Source organism: Ptychodera flava, chromosome 7 (genome assembly GCF_041260155.1).
Source record: "Ptychodera flava strain L36383 chromosome 7, AS_Pfla_20210202, whole genome shotgun sequence".
Taxonomy (NCBI): Eukaryota; Metazoa; Hemichordata; class Enteropneusta; family Ptychoderidae; genus Ptychodera; species Ptychodera flava.
In genome coordinates this window covers 26,002,841-26,012,408 of record NC_091934.1, presented here as the reverse complement: position 1 = coordinate 26,012,408, position 9,568 = coordinate 26,002,841, and the positions used below count along the sequence as shown (strand labels likewise).

The 9,568-nt window shown below is 39.7% G+C and overlaps 1 long non-coding RNA gene across 1 annotated transcript; it reads right to left on the bottom strand.

Moving 5' to 3' along the window:
- Nucleotides 1–3,205: 3,205 nt before the first annotated feature.
- Nucleotides 3,206–8,817, bottom strand: LOC139136181 (uncharacterized). The gene is made up of 2 exons (XR_011553138.1): nt 8,761–8,817; nt 3,206–3,754 (listed from the first exon to the last, which is right to left on the bottom strand). It is a non-coding gene; the product is annotated as an uncharacterized lncRNA (long non-coding RNA).
- Nucleotides 8,818–9,568: the final 751 nt, after the last annotated feature.

Below are 9,568 nucleotides of genomic sequence, written 5' to 3'. Positions count from 1 at the left end.
GTTTTCTGTCTTTCACGTGATTAATTTGACTTCGACGACTTTTTGCACCATTAATATTACTCAGCACACAGATTACAGGCGGATAAGGCGTTCATAGTCTAAGCAGAACAACTATGAACGTCTTATCCGCCTGTTTGTATTAGACAAACCCCGTCAGAAGACCAAGGTCACAGTTATTGACCCACAACTAGCATGTAACGTGCAATGTCATCCATTACTGAATTCCTCATCGTCATGTTCACATTTTGATAGCTGCTTTGACTATCGCGATGGAACAGATTAGTGCCCTGTTAGGATATTGTTAGGAAAATATTTGAAAGTAAGTGAATGTACACGAACATCCATATAATGGGTTTGTGATGCGTTTCCAACTTTCATTATCTATATTCTTTAGTATTTTTGTACACTGCTAACCATATTCTTATCTACATAAGGAAGACTGGAACTACAACAGGTTGGCAAGTGGGTGTTAAGGATATGGATAGGTACAGATAGCGCGTAGCATACTTGAGAGGGAAAAAACTGATGGATTTCAACTAATTCTAGGTGTGTGGGTTTTCATTAAAGGTATAAAGGCACCTGCAATCTAAATATGCCCGTATATGGTCAAAGGGGCGTTCCTTGGTATTCAAAATGCCCATGTGAGAGCGCTGTTTCCAAAAAGAGGCTACCCGCTTAAAATTTGTGATTGGTTAGATTTTCTCTTTCCATGGTAACTGTGGCAAAATTGGAACAAGTGACAGTATACCTTTAATACAGGGTAATAATAATGGTTCGATTAAGGAACGCGTGGCTTTTCTTTCTGTCATAGCCATGTTTCATTTGAAAAGGGTAAAGTTTACCATACGTGTCGCATTTTGGAGGGATTAGCACAGTATATGACAACTACTCGTTGTAGTTTCTAAGCGGATAAAACCTGAGCTATTTGATTAATTTACAACAGTATATCCTTTATTTTTTTTAATGAGGTCTTGATATACATGTATTTTTGATCCCAAGGGAAGCGTTTAGGAAAAGTATTCGGATGAATAGTCATGTGACACTTTACTGGAGGCCTAATTTTCACATGTGCTTGTCCGATAACTTGAATGAGTTGTAAGCATAAATTCTTATCCGTTGTACTACAGTGGAGTCATCACATCTTAACCTTCCGTATTTACATAATTATGTAATTATTTATCCTAGTATTATATGTACCTTGCTATTATAAATCGTATTCAATAAATACGCTAGGAGCGCGGTGCGCTTGATTTTGAACCGATGTAACAAATCGAGGACTGTTGTCGGGTGTGTGTGTGCATGGAATGCAGCCCCGAGACTAACTTTGATAATGTGCAACTGACCAGGGGTCCAAAGGGTAGATTGCAGTAAATTATGTGGAGGTATCAAGTGAAAATCACTTATAATCATACTTAACCAGAACTGCACAGACTTTAAACCAAAATTATAATTCAGTTGGCCGATCTTTGCTGAATTTTAACAGCGTTAAAGGGATAAATGATGTATTCGTCAAAACCACTTAAACGTATACTGAACGGCCGGTCGACAAACCATTCCTTTAAACCCTACTCAATACGATGAAATTTATGTGATCTATTGGAAATGCATGCCTACATACACCAACAACTGACTGACAAACGTGGCAACACGAGTTTCTGCTCGGCAGTATTGATTCGCGATCAAATCAACAATTTTATTGTAGGTTATAGGGGGAATTTCATGACATATTATTTCCACTTAAAAATAAACACTTTGCTCTTTTACAAAGCATGCCGTCATTAATCGTACGGGTCTTATTGATATCCCTGCTAGGAATAAGATCGTTGATCGTTTATGTTTGCTTTGTTGCGTTCATCCAAAGGCCGAGAGAGAGAGAGAGAGAGAGAGAGAGAGAGAGAGAGAGAGAGAGAGAGAGCACATGGTTACACACTTGGCATCACCATAGGGTTATATTTTAACGCTAACTGCAGTTTTTACAAGGTCGTTCTTGTTCTCGCTTAGGTTTTTTATCATAAAGGTATGGAAAGAGTACGAGTGGTGCTCGCATGAAGAATAAAAATTAAAAAAAAACACTTTGCAGAAACAAATTAAACCTATGCAAGGTTTCCATTTCTAGTTTGTTTCGTTTTACAGAGCGAGAAATTGACATAAGTGGTTGTAAATTTCAAAGGCATGTTTATTTCACTCGAAAGAATCTTTCAGTCAAATACTCTAGGTGAGGAACCTAGAATCAGTGGGTGATATTGGTCACCGGCTACACACTCCCCGATTCAAATGGATTCTGAAGAGGAACCGCAAACGCAGTATATTTGGTAGCGTGACTTGCTTCTATATAGGTGATAAATAAAGGGTTTCATCAAGAAACCCATTAATGTATGCATGTTTATTGGAACAATGTTTGAGGAATGATGTTGTACAGTTCTAAGACATTCACCATTATCATTGCTTTCACTCCGGGACACACGCTGAAGATACGTTCCAACGCCACGTATGTTAACAGGGTGGAAATAAACACAGCTCCAGCAAGCACCATGTTTTTATTAAAAAGATAGCCAAACAGACCGAAACACATAGAGAAGGCTAACGTTATATTGATAAATACACATAAATGTGCATATAAAGAATCCATTAATTTGATGAGCATCACAAAATTGTCACTTTTTTCGATCACAATGGTGACAATAACAGATGTACTGAGACATTTTATCATTCAGAGTATTGTCTTCTTGAATTTTCCTCATGGAATCTTTTAACCATTCTCTTTAAAAATCGGAAATAAAATCGGAGGTCACCGTGCAAATTTTGGTACTAGAGAAACACATTACCCAAGATTCACATATATATTGATATTCAAAATGGCCACCATCAGTGTGTTAACTCTATAGAGAAAATTACAATTTTCGATTTCAAAAAAAACTAAGACGAAGAAAGTTTTTCTCTCTTTTTTCTCTGTCCCCGAGGCGCATTCTACCTTAATGTCGGCTTTCAGTGGCCAATAATAAGCAAGGAGCATTCAGTCACTGTGTGCAGATATGTCTACACTAAAGAATGTAGTTGTCCACCTTGGATTTTTTTCAGAAAAGTGCAGTGTTGGGCTTCGAATTCCTTGGTCTGAATGATCACCGTTTCAGCGTTGTCTCTAACCAAACAAACACATCGAATTCAGTTACGTCCTCAGTCACACTGTTACACAGGAAACGAATACTGTAATTGTCAATGCTATTATTTTATTCCACGATAGCCTGAAGGGAAAGGACAGAACCTCTAAAAACCCGAATTAAAATTACACAAGTCGTCTGTGTGTCTCTCAGCAATTCAGTGGTCTGGTCAGCATCGCCATTTTGGTTTTGCATCTCAGTATCTTCAATTACAACAGTAGCAGGTGTACGAAGAGATCTTGTCATTCCAGGTATTGTCTCCGAGTGGAAAAGCCTTCATTTCCGGATAAATGCCCTCTGGAAATGTGATCTGTTCACCTTGAAAGTTGACGTCCTTCCATCCATTGTACGTACATCCCGGGGCCACCACTATGGCGGAGATCTTGTTCTCAAGCTGATCAGGTGTACTGGTCACGAAGCTATTGTCTGTGACGTCGACGGATACTCCCAAACAGGACTTGGCTGCCGTTGGCCGGCTGTGCTTGTATATGATGGCGCAGGCGCTTAGCTCGGTGGGATCCGGGCAGACTGCGGAGCAGACGGCGAATAACACAGAGGTGACGATAAACTTTGCCAACATGGTTATGACGTGTCCTCTGTAAAATTGACCCGAGAAAAGGGTTCAAACACTGATGGTATATAAGGCAAAAACATAAAATATGTATCATGTGTGCTTCCGGTAACGTGAGCTACCCTAGAAAAACAACCGCCGACCCTGAACTTTTTACTTGCATTTGAAATAAAATTGGTATGTCCTCTGAATTGTACCGTACTTTATCGGTCAAAGCCGACAAACAGAAGAATAATATCCGGTGTGATACCGGAAACACACGTATTTTTGCATTTGGCCTGATTATTGAAGTGGTTTAGGATCTTCTACATTTCAAAGCAAAACTATTATTATTTTAAAATGCTCCGAGTTACCTCTTTTGCATTGAGACATCTATAGAACTAAACGAGAAATTATCGCAAGTCCCGGGCGACTTTTTGTTGTTCTACTCCCTACAACTGATGAAACACGTACTCTGAGGTACAGGCCGATGAGGTATTTATAATCTGAGAAATATGTATTAATAATTATGAAATATGAATTCTTCTTATAAAATCAGCATGGTATTTCATCTTGTTGAGCTTGCATTCCACTCTACAACACTTGAAAAATCACTGAACGGGTTCAACAGGGTTAAGTTTTCTTTCCGCTCTGCAGTAAATGGAAAGTCACTGAACGCGTACGGATCACACTTGACGCAACCCTTCACAGCGTGTCCTATATAGTTTATGTGAATTAATATCCATATTGATAATAGTATTCAAAAAACTTCCGTCACATAGGTAAAGGAGAAGTTGATAGCTTGCGATTCATTGAAGTAATGTCTGCGGAAAATGTGGCTTCAATGACATGTTGACGTGGCATCTTAACTAAAACGCGCAATTGCGATCTACTGTCAAATTTAACAACTTGTATTTATACAACGGCTTTAATATCTATCTCTTTGATCGTTGTTGCCGTGTATTCATCCGGAGCCAGAGTTTAACATTTGGACGTCGTCTGCCATTGGGACTGTTTCCATCACCTTGATCAATCATTTCAGAAGTGCGGTCAGTTAAAATCTCTCCCGCTATTTAGAAGCACGGTAACATTGTGAAAATCCTTGAAAATGCTTGCAGGTATAACGGGCTGTGGGAAAAGTGAACATCACGAAAACCCACGCCAATGCGCGTAGTAGCAACATCGTATTTGACATTTGTCATTTTACAAGATTTTCCGGTTGATTTCAATGATCAGATTCATGTCGCCCCGTGAAAAAAAGTCGCCCAAGAAAGCACTTACACTGCATCAAAACGCAATAATACAGATAAATTCTCACTAATAAGTTGACTGTATTACAGAATAATACACGTGAATTCACATAAATCCACATGAATACAGACTTGCTGAATACAAGCAATGCATTATTGGGGGTATACAAAACGAAGACCGAAGATCGAAGACCGAACACCGAAGATCGAAGACCGAAGACCGAAGACCCCTGAATTTGGATTAAAGGCACGATGCACTCTAACCGGCCAGGACGGATCGAACGTTATAGTATATAGTACGCAGTAATAACGCTGTTTCAGACATGATACACGCCAAATTACCATCACATCGGAGTCAAACTGATTCACTCGCCTGCGCGACTTGATAACGATGGCGGCTAACATTTCAAACACAATACACGAAGTTCAACCGAAATTAAGCCAATACGGCGAAATATGGCCTTAAATACCGGAGATATCACAGTTCTTTCGTTTTGTATACCCCCAATGGATTATTGTCTGTATTCATCTGTATATCCACTCTTCAGCTAAAATACAGACAATAATTCATGCAAATAGAGTAAGTATTATTGGGTTTTCATGCAGTGTTATGTCCCTCCAGGCGGCAAGCCAGTACCATTTAGTATGAAAAATTGAAGCTGGTTTAGTGATGACAGATTAGAAGTTTCAATAGCGATCTTTCACTAAACGAACGTGGAAGACTGACGAGAACGTCGTGTTTCCAAACATGCCATTGGTCCGCTTTCGTCATATTTGCATGTCTCGTCGCAAATTCTGCAACCCGGTTGGACAGTAGCCTAATTAATTAGTAGCCGACGAGGACTCGTCCGTTCCTTTCGTCGTCTCTCGTCTCATTATAATATTCAGGCGCTGCTCTGTGTTGCCGCCACGGTAGCGCTTGATTCATGCCTTCCAATCAGAGAATAGCTTCGCGTATGACAGATGGATGGCAGGACTGTGAGTGAGTGTCGATATAAATGCACACCTGTCCATCGTGTTCCTGTAATTCTAGGGATTTGTCACTATGAAAGCATGTGGGTGTTACAAGTATTGTAGGCTGCGCAACCTGTTAAACTCGAGTCGTCCCGTGATACATTCACGGCGTCTTTAGTCTTGGAAAATTACGTTGCATATTTATCACCTGTTTTAAATCAAATTAAAAAAAATAAGATGTATTTCTTCATTGCATTGTTCTGGATGCAAACTGGCGAAACTTAGGAGTCTTTGAATCAGATTGTCACCGATCTGTATCCAAAGTTAAACCGTTCTGAGCGTCGAGCGATGACACCAAGAAATCGAATCTTACTGGTACTGATCTGGTTAAGAAAGTACCTAAATAAAGATACACTGGCATCATGGTTTCAAGTTAGCATAAACCGTTTCCAGAGAAATTACCCATTTGGTACCCTTGTTTTGGCACTATTTCAGAGGAATGGTGAGATGGCCTTCAAGGGAGGACATTGAAACTCTCCGAGGACACTGGGAGTTTTTTCAAAACGCAATATGCACCATTGACGGTACGTTGCACGCAATATATCGTCCAACAACGGAACCACAACACAACTTTTACAGCGGACATATGCGATGAGCACCCGGTTAATTTGTGACAACAGGGGGAATAGCGAACTTGCTAAATGCATGGACGAAACGAAAAGAAAGGAACGATACACGCCCTATGATTGGCTAGACGCTGCAATGTTCGTTCTTTCTGTATGAAATCCTTTGTTCTGATTGGCTGAACGAAAACGACGAAAGACTTTTCGTTCCTTTCGTTCACATTCTTTTTCTTGATTGGGTTAACGAAAGTGACGAAATATTTGCATAACCCATTTTACTGATTGTCTGGAAAGAACGGGCTATTGTCGTTCCTCAAAATGTTGGCGCCTCGCTCTTATTATATATTTATCATGTAATAACTCCCGTCTTTGAAATACAAGGAATAACAGTGAACACATCTTCGCTTGCCAAGGCCTGCTGTTCGGGCAGCTGGATGCTTCCCGAAATCAGATCGTAGTTAGTGGAAGACTCCTGTCTGGATAACGAGCCGTGCGAGCGGACGATGCAGTGAACGCAGATTGAACAGAGTTCATTCACCGTGACCTCCATTCAACTCGTGTCATGAAAGTCCAGTGGACCCTCGCTAAGTCGCGCCTCAATAAGTCGCGGTTTCGGCTAAGTCGCGGTTTACGTTATGGCTCCCATTGTTTTCTTTGCATAATTTACGAACTTCAACGTGTTGCGGTGTGTAAAAGCATGAAAGTGGTCTCACAAATCCGCACGTCAATCATACAAATTGTCACTACCGACACCATAATATGGTGTCGCGGCCCCCCTTTCAAGCATTGTGTAATTCGTGTAGCGCGTCAAACGAAGTGTCAACGTGTTTCGGTTAGTCTCAGTGGTCTCATGAACCGGTGGTCAGTTTTATTCCTTGTATTTCAAAGACGGCGGAATTACATCATGGTGAATATATAATGAGAGCGAGGCGCCAACATTTTGATAAACAATAGCTCGCCCTTCCATGCAGACAAAATGAATTTGCAAATCTGTCGTCACTTTCGTTCAGCCAATCAAGAAAAAGAATGTGAACGAAAGGAGCGAAAACTCTTTCGTCGTTTTCGTTCATCCAATCAGAACAAAGGATTGCATACGAAAAGAACGAACATTGCGGCGTCTAGCCAATCACAGGGCGTGTATCGTTCCTTTCCTTTCGTTTCGTCCATGCATTTAGCAAGTTCGCTAATATAACATATCTACAGTCTGGATTTTTGTGGCCATTTAAATGACAAAAGACAATTTCAGTTGCTGCCAGGCATCGGCTCTGGACTGGAAGTGAATGTTCAGAATGATATATATTTATTAACTGATCATGGATACATGGAACAAGTATCCTCTTCTGACAGTTTCCAGAGAGTCAGCATTAATCGGTGTCGCATTAACGTGGAGCACGTGATAGCCTATTTCAAGACCTAAGCCACAAAAGAACTGTACCGCCAACCTCGTTGGTTCATGCTTGTAGTTGCCGATGTGTGTGTCTTTCTCGCCCAGCGCCACATTATCTTAGTGAGAAGACGTCGCTAGGGAAAATCCCGCAACATTGTCTATTTGGTTCTGTTTTGCCTGGTTACTAATATGTAAGTGAATTAAAACCATCGCTACCATCACCGTATATTGTGCGTTAATAGGTATTTTTATCTTAGCAAAAATGAATGGTTTACCTCCTGTCCTGTGGAAGTCGTGCTACTCACGATGTGAACCCTATCATCTAAAAATCTCACTGCCAATCCAAGGTTCCAAATAAATAACATAACGTGACAATTTATCCCCTCCCGTCAAATGTATCAATGAACGGTCCCTTTTTGCAACTATTTCTGTCAATTGTCTTGTCCGTGACACAAAGCATTGCCCGAACATTATAATGAGACGAGAGACGGCGAAAGGAACGGACGAGTCCTCGTCGGCTACTAATTAATTAGGCTACTGTCCAACCGAGTTGCAGAATTTGCAACGAGACATGCAAATGTGACGAAAGCGGACCAATGGTATACTCGGAAATACGACGTTCTCGTCCGTTTTCCACGTTCGTTTAGTGAAAGATCGCTAATCCAGCTCCGTTACCCCAAAGAAAATTATAAAACTTGCTTTTTCTCTCCGTCCGAAAAATTCAAAGTATACTGCTTGTTTAGAAGACTTTGTTCATGTAACCTAGTATCTATAAGCTCAATCATTCCGTAAAACAGCTTGCAACACGCAAAGATAACTTTGATATAAATATACTCACTTTTTCCTCCTTGATATCTAGTACAGGACAGCGCTGAAGTAGCTTAGTATATGTTAGGCATTGTTTTTATAAGCCATGGAATCCAAATTTAGCTACAGGTCGTGATCAAATCAATTAGCGTTTATATCGAAAGATTAATGTAGGGAAATTCAGGTCACACAATTTAAAATTATGTTATTTTTATTCTGAGTTTGTCCCCCCTTTTGTATAGTGGTTTACTTGTTCATGTATGTCTGAGTCTATTAGTTATTTTAGCTGCAGCTTTTTGCGATCCATCTTCCCTGTTGCATTTTCACGACTTTTATGACTTTTGTTGTAGTAAGGCTTTGTTTTTATTCTGTTTTCCTTTTGTTTTAACATGCTTTTATGTTCATTGATTCTGTGAACTCAAATAATTTGACCAATTTTAATGACGGTCACCATAATGTTTTAATAAACCATTATTATTATTATTATTATTATTATTATTAAAATTATGTCAGTGCCCGAATAGAATCTCGTAACTTATACTCATATCTCATACATAAATGATAATTTATTTTCAACTAGGGAAGAAAAAATACCAAGCTTCATCTACGCATTCGATTGAGACCGAGACTAACGATGTTAACAGCGACAGACAGAGAGACAGAGAGACAGGCAGACAGAGACAGAGAGACAGACAGACAAAGACTCACAAACACCATCTAATATATATATATATATATATATATATATATATATATATATATTACATATATATCTGTGTGTGTGTGTATGTGAGTGTGTGTGTCATTATAAAGTGTATATATACAGACAGGGGGAGAGA